The following is a 12,226-nucleotide window of genomic DNA, read 5'->3' as shown; positions in this document are numbered from 1 at the left end:
AAGTTTGGCTTTGTAATAAACTTTTAAACTTTTTAAGCTTAAGTGGTTCTTTGGAGTGGAGTAAGTTATTAACTGATTGACCTAGTAGTGGATTGCCTTTTACTCTATGACAGGTACCAACGGTTCAGTCGACCGGAGTTGGGATCTAGATCTATAACAATAGACCAGAAATCCCGCGCTAACACACCTTAGGAGACAAAGAGGGGCTCCCAGGTACCATCTCACTTTTAAAGGGCCTTTCTCTGCCCCCTCCCCTAAGGCACCTGCAAATGGCGTCGGGCTCTTAGCCAGTCCTGCGGCCCTGTTGCACTTACAAATGTGGTTGGATGCAAAAACACATTTCTATTTTTTTTTCATAACAGCTCTTCAATTTCTCATACTTGAGGGAAAGCTTTTACCAGCTCAGAGCTTAACACGTTTCACAGCGCACGGGGGCACCTGACGCACGCCACGAAAAACGTTTGTTGCGTTGATTCATACACACGGAAGGGACATGTGGTTTCCTGTGATTGGAGAGCTTTAGTTTAACACATGGATGCGTCATCGTGTCCGTTGACAGCAAAGCAAATCCTCCGTCACAGCTTCGGTCTTGCACCTCTATTTTCGACGGCAACTTCAATAGTCATTTTAAAAATGTGTTCCATAATGCTTTAAACAGTTGACTACAGATTTAACAAAATTGCATCTAGCAGCTGTGCTGATGCACATATTAAATACCAGTGAGAGTCGCAGGATTGATCTGCATAACATTACCAGTGGAATTTCTGCCTTGCAGCTGTGCATTGTGAGTTTGTTCCTGAATGGAGTTTACCATAATCTGCAGCATTTATGACACTTCCCCCTGTGGCCGACGATTCCACTGACTGAAGAAGCTACTGCGTCGTTCTAATGAGTCCCAGGGAGACTGCAATGCGTGCATAGCTGCCATTTTAGCTTTTGCCTAATAATAATATTAAAATGCTCCTGGCAGGTTTTTTTCTCAACCACGACAGTATATCTGGTTTCATTTCTTGCTGTAGGATAGCATCAACCACGTTTGATTTGTTTTCTGTTTTCTCGCCTACATGTTAGTTTGCTGACAGAAAATGTTTTTCAACACATCCACAATGATGCGTTTAACCCCGCCGGCGTGGAATGCTGACGCATGTGGAATATTCAATGACGTATATACCGTATTTAGCCTTAAAAGTTTACACAATTTGAAATGGCATAGATATCTAGAAAAGAAATACACTGCGGTAGAGTCTGCCAACATCCGGTTTTTGGACAGATGGAAATACTTAAATCTGCACTAAACTTCACAGTAGTATGGTATGTACTTTCTTCAACTTCAATACTCTTTATTCGGATACAAAAAGAATATCCATTATAGCACATTCAAAATAGAAGCAAATTTGACAGGCATGACCATCATAGATTCACTACATGTTAAAAATAAAAAAAATTAAAAACGGAACATACTTCATACAAGGGTACATAAAAATTAGAGAACGGCACTTTCTTTGTACCCAAACAGAATTAGAGTAAATTATTATCAGAAACCACTGGAACATAGATACATGTCTCAATGTTTGAATAAAACTGAAACACTCAGCAAAGGCCACATGTATCTAGGTCAGAGGTCCTATAGGACCGCCGCCTTACAGAGCGAGCTCACTGTCTCACTCTGCAAAACAGCGAACCCTTAAGAGTGTGCAACGGGTGCAAACCAGGGGGCAGATTTATGTTAACTGGCGCATCCCCAGGGATGTGCCAGTTAATGTGCACCACAGTGCGCCACTGCTCCGCCACCCATGGTGCGCCGCATTTACAATGCGGCGGACCATGGTGCAAGGCAGTGAAGATGTGTGACGCATCTCTCGGCGTACGGGCGGCGCATTGCAGGAGTCATGTCGCAAGTGCGACATGACTCCTGCAATGCACAGGGGCCACCTCTTCAATGCATGGTGCGTCACCCTTACGCCTGCTCCAAGCATGCGTAAGGAATTGACGTAGAAAGTGACTGAGTGAAATCTCATAGATTTCACTCAGCCACTTTTAGGAGGCGTTCCTGCGCAGGAACGCCCCCCCCCCTGCGAAGGAACGCCTCCTTATGGCGCAGGGGTTTCCAACGTGACGCATCTCCTAGATGCGTCACGTTGTAAATAGGGCGCATTGTTTGCGCCGCTGTTGCGTCACATTACGTGACGCAATTGCGGCGCAAAGAGGCGCAAGGGCCACATAAATCTTCCCCCAGGACGGCACTCCACATCACTGCAAATTAACTGTTTACAGAGCAGGCGTAAAGGTCACGTTACCGAAAGACGGACCAGCTGTTTCAAACAGTTGATTCACCTTTCACTGCAGGTACCAACCCATCCTCTTTTGTAAACCAGAGCAGAGTTACTGTACTTTTCTGCTGGGTGATGCCGGGGGCATGATTCTCTAGGGACCCTCGGAGGGCACACCGACAGTGTGCCACCTCTTTGTGGAGTATAGGTAGTGCACCTGCTGACGACCTCTTTGCCTCTGTGCCCACCTCTATAATATGTTGCAGTCACTAAGGCAAAGGATTCCTTCATTTACCTGGGGCCATGCCTGTCAAGTCGGTGAGACAATAATGACAGCACATGCGGAGTACTTCTTGTTACACAATATACAAGCGTGTTTTACTGTAATGTACACATGAGCGCGACATCTGTTGCGCTCATGTCTCCTTTGTATAAGGCAGCCGTGTGGTAACAAAGGAGTGCAAATCTTAAATGATGCACTTTCGTTCCATGGCCTGGTGTTTGTATTTAATAATATGAGAGCATGGGGTTGGACAGTTGCGGCTATATAAACACACAAACGCACACACCCACCCACACACATGCACAAACACACACACACACACGCACACACATGCACACACACACAATCATCCATTGGGATTCATTGATTGTATGCTGGGACTTGTGAATTGATATGAAATAAACAAGGCTTACAAGACAACCATCTGCTTCCTGACTATTCTTCTGGTGCTCTGTTTTGGTGGTGTTTCTTACACTGGCAGCGAACAGGCATGGACTATGTGGATATTCTGGATAATGGCTGTTTTTCTACATTGCTTGGAAGACAACATAGCAGCTTCTTGATTCACCGCATCTGCCGGAGTATCCCATTGCTTAGTTGGATGTATCATTTTCATAAGTTGCTCAGCCCAAAATCTTTAGAATTTTCAATATCACATGGAGTATGTTCCCAGAAAAATGTATGTGCATGTGGATTGTTTGTCCAAACTACCTGTACCCAATTGAGATTATATGGATGCTGATGGTGTGAAATGTGAGGTAGCATTCACCTTCTAGGATATTTATTTATTGGATTTGGAGTACCCGGTAGTTCAGGAATCCAGATGGGAAGAGGAGATGGTAAAACAAAGGTTTTGAATTTAACCTTATGAATACCTTTATCATCTTCATCTTCAAAATAACTTTATTTGTTTACAAGAACCATAATTGTTTGCCACAAATGAATTGCTAGAATACAATTTACGTATCATGGTTACAGATGCATGGATAAAATCAAACAATAAAAGCAATCAATAGATATAATACATACACTATTAAAAGGAGAAATAGACCCTGAAGTTGACTACCCTAAGCATCCATCTCTAGTATCACCCATACAATATAGTCCATGTAACTAATTTATAAGAAAGGGTTACTCAGATTTTCTTCAATTATAATAGCTCATAGCGTTTTCTTATAGGCATTGTAACTCTAATAAAATTCGAAACAGCAGTGCAGATGGTTAAAGTAGACAAAGATAGAAGAAAATTAAAACCACCAATATAAGTGCATGGCCTTATTCCCCTCATTAATGGGGTTTAAAATTCCCCCTCTGATCTTTTTAAAGGGAACAGAACAGAATAAAGTGCAACATGCTCTGGGCTACCAAATTTTCACAGGGACAGGGTGAAAAACTGTGAAACCAACCTGATTGTTTAGGAAATTCCACTATATAGTGCAATGCACTTAATCGAAACCTAGTCAGGTAAAATCGTGCTAGAACATTAGCTGTAAAGGTTAGATCAAATTTCTGTTCCCTGGGAGATAAACATAGGGGATCTGATGCTACCAATTGTGCATGAGGCAGGTGGACCCTGGCAAAAGATGACTCTTTTATAACATCTTTCGAATTTATATCAGTCCTTGCAGGATTGTCTTAAGAGTGGCAAAACCTAACTCATATAAATTTTTCTTCACAAAGCGAAGCCAGGGAATAGATAGTGCACTATCTAAGTCGGTACAATCTTTGATAACGCCTTTTGAGTACATTAGGTCCTCAGATAATGGAATATTGGCCCATAAGAGCAATGGAGCAATAGCAATTCGTTCTTCAAGGTAGGCCAACTTTAGCTCCTGGTGGCAAAAATGTGTGGGTGCACTATTTGGAGCCAATAATAATCTCTTTATAAATTTGTTTTCCAGGACCTGAAACTGTTGGCTATTATATTAGCCCCAGACTCCCGCCCCATAGAATTTCACCAGCAAACATTACACTTTATAAAGGGTAAACAGTTCTGTCACTGGTTTATGGCCTAGCTTGCAGGTAAAATGAAATAATACCTCCACAACCCGGCTGGTGTGTTGTTCCCTAGCTGTGATAAGATGGTTCAGTTTCATAGAGTCATAAAAAATATTCCCTAAGTATGTAACATTTGTCAGCTTGTCAATGGTCTTGCCCCTAACCTCAAATGTTCTTGTTTCAGTACCTTTAGGGCCACAGACCATGACATAAGTTTTAATAAAATTAACTTTTAATTAGACTTTTGGAGGCTATTGGTTGCCAAGGCCATTAAAACAGTGTTGTCCGCATATGATAACAATGGAATGCTTTGTCTCCAATTTTAGGGAAATCAATTTCCTTCTCTATTAAAAAAGCCTCTAAACCATTTGTTTACACTAAAAAAAGGGATGGAGCTAAAATACAACCCTGTCGAACACCTTCTGTGGAGACGATGGGACCCATCTTCTCCCCCCTATGACCATAGCGTACGGCAACCATTGTGGAGGTGTGAAGCCTACGTAGGAGGGATATAAGAGCTTCTTCAAAACCCATTAGCTGCATCAGTCCCCACAATTTATCCTGGTTAACTGTATCAAAAGCACTGGACAAGTTCATGAAGGCAGATGGATGGAACTCCTCCTGGCCTTCATGAACTTGCCCATAATAAGGGACAGGTTTAGGCACTGTTCTGTAGTGTGAATAACAAACATGAACATAGGAGGTCTATGAGCCAAGTATACTGGCCAAACTGGCATGTATTTCACTATGTCAGTGGGTGCGGCAGTCACCGTGAAACAAATTCTAAGGAGCGAGGAAAAAGAGCGAGAAACACGTGTGCAGGAAACACGAACTATAATATCTAGGGCTCACTCAAAAACTGGTCAACAAAATCCAGAACATCTTATTTATGGATAACCATCAAACAAACCAAGTGATCAGTCCTATCATTTGGCCGTCCACACTGTGACCTGACAGGTCCTTTGTTAATCTAGACCCCATGCCATTTTTATTAGAGATAACATCTATTAAGTATTACCGCATATTACTGGAACTACTAAGATGGCCGATTTGTGGTCATCTTGTAGTTTTAGTTCTACTTTTAATTATTTTTTTCATTTTCTTTCACTTTGAGCCGCATGGTATGAGTAGAAACACAAAACATGTTTTCTAATGAAGAACAACTGAACACGGCAATAGAAACTGTTCCTCCCGACTTTATAAATATCGGCACTCTTCAGAGCATGCGCGCCTCCGGAACTACAGACATGGCCACGATGACGTTATTCTGTAGTTCCGCGGAAGGTTCTGTGCGCCCGTTTTTGAGTATCTAAAGGTGCCACGGCGCTATGGAGACAAATGAGGTTATCTAATTAACAATGATACCTACTATGTAGGTGGGGAAGTGAACCAGTAAATACATGCCAGTTTGGCCAGCATACTTGGCTCATAGAGCTCCTAGGTTCTTGTTTGTTATTCATACTATGTAGCTGGGGAAGTGAACCAGTAGTAGGTCTTTAATCTCCTTTTCCCTATGACCCCTCTCTCTCTGTTTGTTGTGATGGTATAGAGCAGCTTCTTGGCTGCGGGTCAATTTCTATAAAGAGACTATACTTTTTTGATTAGTCCTCATAGTTACGGTGCTTCCGAACTTGTGATTGAGACAGATCCAGTGGATATGAGCGGTCCCCTTTGATATTGGTTGCACTCATATATCTTTAAGCGCATACTATTCAGTTTGAACTCCTCATCTACATCATGGCAGAAATAAGTGGCTTAGCCTTTGATGATTCCATGTACCAGTCCATACTGGACAGCATGCCTAGCATGCTTGAATCAGTACCAGCAACTACCAGTGTTTCAGGTGACGACTGGACTAAGGTCTTAGTTTTGAAGAAGTCACACTCCCGTACTTTAGTACACGGGATAGCCATGGCTGAATACTTGAAGGCCAGCTGTGCACCTCCAGGCTTGATTGTTGCTAACGCACCACGCCTGTTTTTGCAGGACAAAGCCTTTCTCAAAGATTGGTCTTTGATAGCCTGGAGGTGTACGAGAGACTGGCTGATCCTTATTATCAGCACACCGAAGAGAATAGCTGACACTATCCTAGTAGAGATCCAGGTCCTGGAAGCTTCAATTAGAGCTACAATCACACCTACGTTATTCAAGAGACAACAGGACAAATCCAATAAAAATATGACAGAATTCAAAGATATAATTCTACAGACTAAGCTTGACAAGTTTAAAAAGGACCTGTCTAAGTTCAAGCATGAGCGAGTGTATCCCTACACAAGTGACAGTTATACCCCCCCTATGTTTAGGAATAATGGCAAACGGTTCGGGTCAAATTATTCAGGCTCCAGTTCAGCTGGTAGCGACTCGGACAACACCAATCCACCGCAATTCCAACAGAGGGGGCGCGGGCGAGGCAATAGAGGATTTTCATATGGGAATCAACCACCCAGCCACTTTCAACAATGGTGGCCACCCACACCCTGGGGATATCCACCACAACAACAACAGGTGTACCCACCACCACGGGCACATTTCCAAGGGTTTCCTAATGCATTCAACACACAGCCTTTTTTAGGGTTTGGCACACGCAGGACCAGGGGCAGGCGCCGGACTTCACAACAACCAGGGGTCCAGTGGGAAGACCAAACAGGCCCCCATTCGGGGACCCGGAGCCAGACAGCCAAAAATGTCCAGAAAGCAGGGACATCGGCAAATCTACCCTCGTAGTGAATCTTTCTACGAAGGTATTAACCCCACTGGAGGAACAAGTACTCAATAAGGGGCTGGGATTTGTAATGACTAACAACGGAGACCCGTTCACGCTTCAATGTGAATTGAGCAAATTCTGGAGGAAATTGAAACTCCACTATTTTTTCAAGAACTAATCTGATGACCTGGAGGGCGCTCATGAAGTGAACACGGGGCTGAAGGTGAAATCTAAATTCCAACCACCCGCAGATACAGTTCCCCCACAGGTTTTAGCTTTTGAGAGAGCTGTAGGCGATGAAGTCTCGAAACTATGGAAGACACAAGATAGGTCCTTTAAGAATTTGTCAGGACAAGAGCAGAAGGCTTTGAAAAGTTTGTCGGGTGACCAGCTAATAACAATAAAGCCTGCCGACAAAGGCGGTTCGATTGTCATTTTAAACACTGCCGATTATCGATCGGAATGTTTAAGACAATTGGGTGATAGGCATGCGTATTTGCCCCTACAGGAAGATCCTACCGAGGGTTTAATGAAACGGATTAAATGCTTGGTAGAAGAAGCACTAGCGGAAGGATGGATCACTCCTAATGAGGGGTCATTTTTGATAACAGAGTTTCCCGTTATGCCTTATTTCTACCTCCTCCCAAAGGTACATAAGCCACAGAGACCCCCCCAGGGAGACCTATTATTTCTGGGTTAGGTTCAGCCCTGGAACCTCTCTCAACTTTTGTGGACTTTTTTCTAAGGACCATCGTGCAGAAGATGCCAACCTACCTCCAGGACACAAAGGAAGTGTTGAGGGTACTCCCAGAAATCGATTTTGACCCTGAAAGAGACCTATTGGTCTCTTTTGATGTTGAGTCTTTATATACCTCCATCCCCCAGGATGAAACTCTTGAAGTTGTTACATCCATCCTGGGGGATAATATCTGCCAAACCATTACACCGATAGCCTTCATTATGGATTTAGCTACACTGGCCATGAAAGATAATTACTTTCGTTTCGAGGACACTATATATCTACAGACCTCTGGAACAAGCATGGGCAGCATTTTCGTGCCGAGCCTAGCTAATTTGTACGTGCACAAATTCGAGCAACAGCACGTACTTACACCTACCAACCCATTTCAAGCATCGATAAAATGGTGGAAATGCTATATCGATGATGTGTTGGTAGTGTGGAGAGGGAGTCTTGAATCCGTGAGTGAATTCCATCTCTGGTTGAATAGTAGGAATCAATTCCTCAGATTCACTTTTGAGGCTCACAGAGAGAGATTGTCCTTTTTGGATCTCTCGATCTATGCGACACCAACAGGCTTGCAGAGCAAGCTATATAGGAAGCCGATGACAAGAAACTCGTTACTCCTGTACGATAGTCACCACCTTAAATCCCTAAGGGACAATTTACCATACGGCCAGTTCCTCCGGGTCCGGAGGAATTGTTCTAGGGTGGAGGACTTCAAGACTCATGCCAGGGATTTGTCTTCACAATTAGTGGAGCGACATTACCCGCGACCACTTATCAAGCGGTCTCTTAAGCGAGCGTACAACAACAATCAGGAGGCGCTCCTAGAACCGCCAGTTCCCAAAATTTCCACTGAAAGACTAACTTTTGTGAGTACCTTCAACACAAGAAGTAATAGTCTGCAGAAAATCATCAGGAAGCACTGGCGTGTCCTTAACCATTGCAATGATAAGATTGCACTGCCTCTATTTGCTTTCAAAAGATCAAATAGCATTAGGGATCGTTTAGTACACACGCGCCCCAAAGAGACACCGAGGAGAATTTTGGTTACCCTGTGGGATTTACCACCTGCAGTTGTGCACCACCCTTGTGGTAACTGTTCAGTCTGCCCACAAACGAAACACTCTACTGAGACAGATATAGGCACGGACAGGCCTTGGTCACAAACTCACTTTACCAACTGTAATAGTGACAACCCTATTTACTTGTTGACCTGCCCGTGCTTCTCTCAGTATGTAGGAATGACTACCCATAAGGTGCGAATGCGCATGCTAGAGCATAAGAGCTCGTTTCGCTGTAAGAAATCTATGACGCGATTAACCAGACATTTCCTGGAGAAACAACATGGGGAATCAGATTTTGAATGGACGGTTTTGGAGAAGCCCTTCATACCTTCCCATGTGAACAATGTTTCTAGATACCTCTTCTTGAGAGAGCAAAAATGGATTTATAAGCTTTCTTCCGATACAGCTGGACTCAACGATCTGATACCGTGGAATGCTCTATAGTTCCCCCTTACATTACTGTAGACAGTACATGAACAGACCTGAGTATACCATATACTGAGTTTACACACCTTAAGTCATCTCATGGTGGTTGTCTCAGTAGTGTTAATAATGTAGACATTTACCTGAGATGTCCAAGTTGCCTCCACTCAGGTACCCCCTTTTCCCTCTTTCATGACACCCACAAACATATCGAGATTCTACCTGAGTACCCGTTGCTATAGTAAACAATGACTGAAATGAGGTTGCTAGGCAGCTATGTACACTTTCTGAGTGGACCAGTTATGATTGGGCTAGTGTTTAACACATCAGGGGGTCTGATAATATATTTTCATTAGAGATAACATCTATTAAGTATTACCGCATATTACTGGAACTACTAAGATGGCCGATTTGTGGTCATCTTGTAGTTTTAGTTCTACTTTTAATTAATGTTTTCATTTTCTTTCACTTCGAGGCGCATGGTATGAGTAGAAACACAAAACATGTTTTCTAATGAAGAACAACTGAACACGGCAATAGAAACTGTTCCTCCAGACTAAATATCGGCACTCTTCAGAGCATGCGCGCCTCCGGAACCACAGACATGGCCGCGATGACGTCATTCTGTAGTTCCGCAGAAGGTTCTGTGCGCCCCTTTTTGAGTATCTAAAGGTGCCACGGCGCTATGGAGCCAAACAAGGTTATCTAATTAACAATGATACCTGATGTTGTGTGTTGTGGGGGTTACTGCACCACTGAAAAAAGAAGCTGAATAAACGAGCCATTACGGGCCAGAGTAACACGAAAGAAAAGTAGTCCCCTTTGATGAAATAGCATTTATACGCACACCTCCTCAGGACAGTTTGGTGGCACCGACGGAGAGGTGAGACAGCAGGCTAGATGGGTAGTCATTATAGCTGTTACATGAAGTGGTTAATTGACTTTGATGATTGTAAAGGATGATTTGGACTGAAGAACTAACTTTAGATCAAAGGAGTGAATATAACAGTATTTTTCACTACCTTCAAGTGAGACAACTTTGTTGATTTAAGATGTAGTATGTAGTGTTGAGATGAAAGACAGGCATTTTTGTAATGCTAGTCTATGGGGTATCAACCAGATATTGGGGGTTGCTCTGTCATTGAGTTTAGTTGTGGACAAATATGATGAATCCAGCAGGGAATGTAGATAGGCACCGTTAGATTCTACATAAAGAGTGGAGTTTTGATGCCTTCCCCTGTTTGCATATATTTGATCCACAGTGCGGGGCCTCGTATACCTGAGCACGGTCCACGTGAGGTGAGGTCCAGTCCCCTGTCATTCTGGGTGAGCAAAAATTATAATTATTTTAATACATATAAGAGATGATGAGAGCCCCTGTGTTTGGTAATCATGCAAGATTTTGGCACTAATATGAGTAACATATATATATTTTCCTTAGATCACGTTGAGTATCCATTGACAAGGAGGATGAGTACATAACTGTAGGTACAGGTTGTATCGTTCCTACAACTATTATATATACCCTTTTCACTTATTAGGTGGGTGTAATATTGGTCTCACACATTTATAACAGTAGCAACTATTTAAGAGCAGTGGCCCTGATGAAAGCCAAGGGACGTCTTGCCCGGTAGGCAGAAACATGTTGGCCCAAATTGCAACAGTCATTTGTTCCATACTGTCGTTTGCGCTGTTCCTGTTTTTTAATTAGGGGATGTGCCTTGTTCCCATTAAAGAGTCTGTTTAGACATATCGCCCTATTTTATATTCACCACTTTTTGGTATGTTGCACTGTGTTTCCACCACTTTTCTTCAACCATCATAAACTGGCCAACAATTGGTGGTTCATAGCTTACTGTGGACCTTATCCAGTACCAACAACTTACTGTGTGGCATGTGGTCTAGATGATCAAAGGACCTGCCAGGTCACAGTGTGGACGGCCAAATGATAGGACTGATCACTTGGTTTGTTTGATGGTTATCCATAAATAAGATGTTCTGGATTTTGTTGATCAGTTTTTGAGTGAGCTCTAGATATTATAGTTCGTGTTTCCTGCACACGTGTTTCTCGCTCTTTTTCCTCGCTCCTTAGAATTTGTTTCACGGTGACTGCAGCACCCACTGACATAGTGAAATACATGCCAGTTTGGCCAGTATACTTGGCTCATAGACCTCCTATGTTCTTGTTTGTTATTCATACTATGTAGCTGGGGAAGTGAACCAGTAGTAGGTCTTTAATCTCTTTTTCCCTATGACCCCTCTCTCTCTGATTGTTGTGACAGTTCTGTAGTGCCCATCCCCCTTCTAAATCCATATTGCAGTCTAGACACAATCCCTTTACTATTCGCCCAGGTCTCAAGTCACCCAAGAATGACCCTCCCCAGTATCTTAGCAGAGGCGTTGATTAGCGAAATTGGCCTGTAGCAGGGGGGGTCATTCCTACTACCTTTCTTATATACTGGAACAACAATTGCCTCCTTCCAGGCTAATGGAATGGAGCCAATCACTACATCTTTAAAACATTGCCGCCAAGGAAAGGCATGCAGAGTCTGTGTGGGGGGCCAGTTGCGGGCACCCAGGGACTCTGGGGGGGGGTGGGGGTGCACATGGGGGGTACCTATGGCCCTGCACTTCCATGCACAACATGCCAGGCACCCCACGGTGCCTGCCATGTTGTGCATGGAAGTGCACAACATGACTTCCTGGCATTGTGGCGGGCGGTGCACCGCCCGCCACAAT

This window comes from Lissotriton helveticus, chromosome 10 (genome assembly GCF_964261635.1).
Source record: "Lissotriton helveticus chromosome 10, aLisHel1.1, whole genome shotgun sequence".
Classification (NCBI taxonomy): Eukaryota; Metazoa; Chordata; class Amphibia; order Caudata; family Salamandridae; genus Lissotriton; species Lissotriton helveticus.
Note: the sequence above shows the minus strand (reverse complement) of the source record.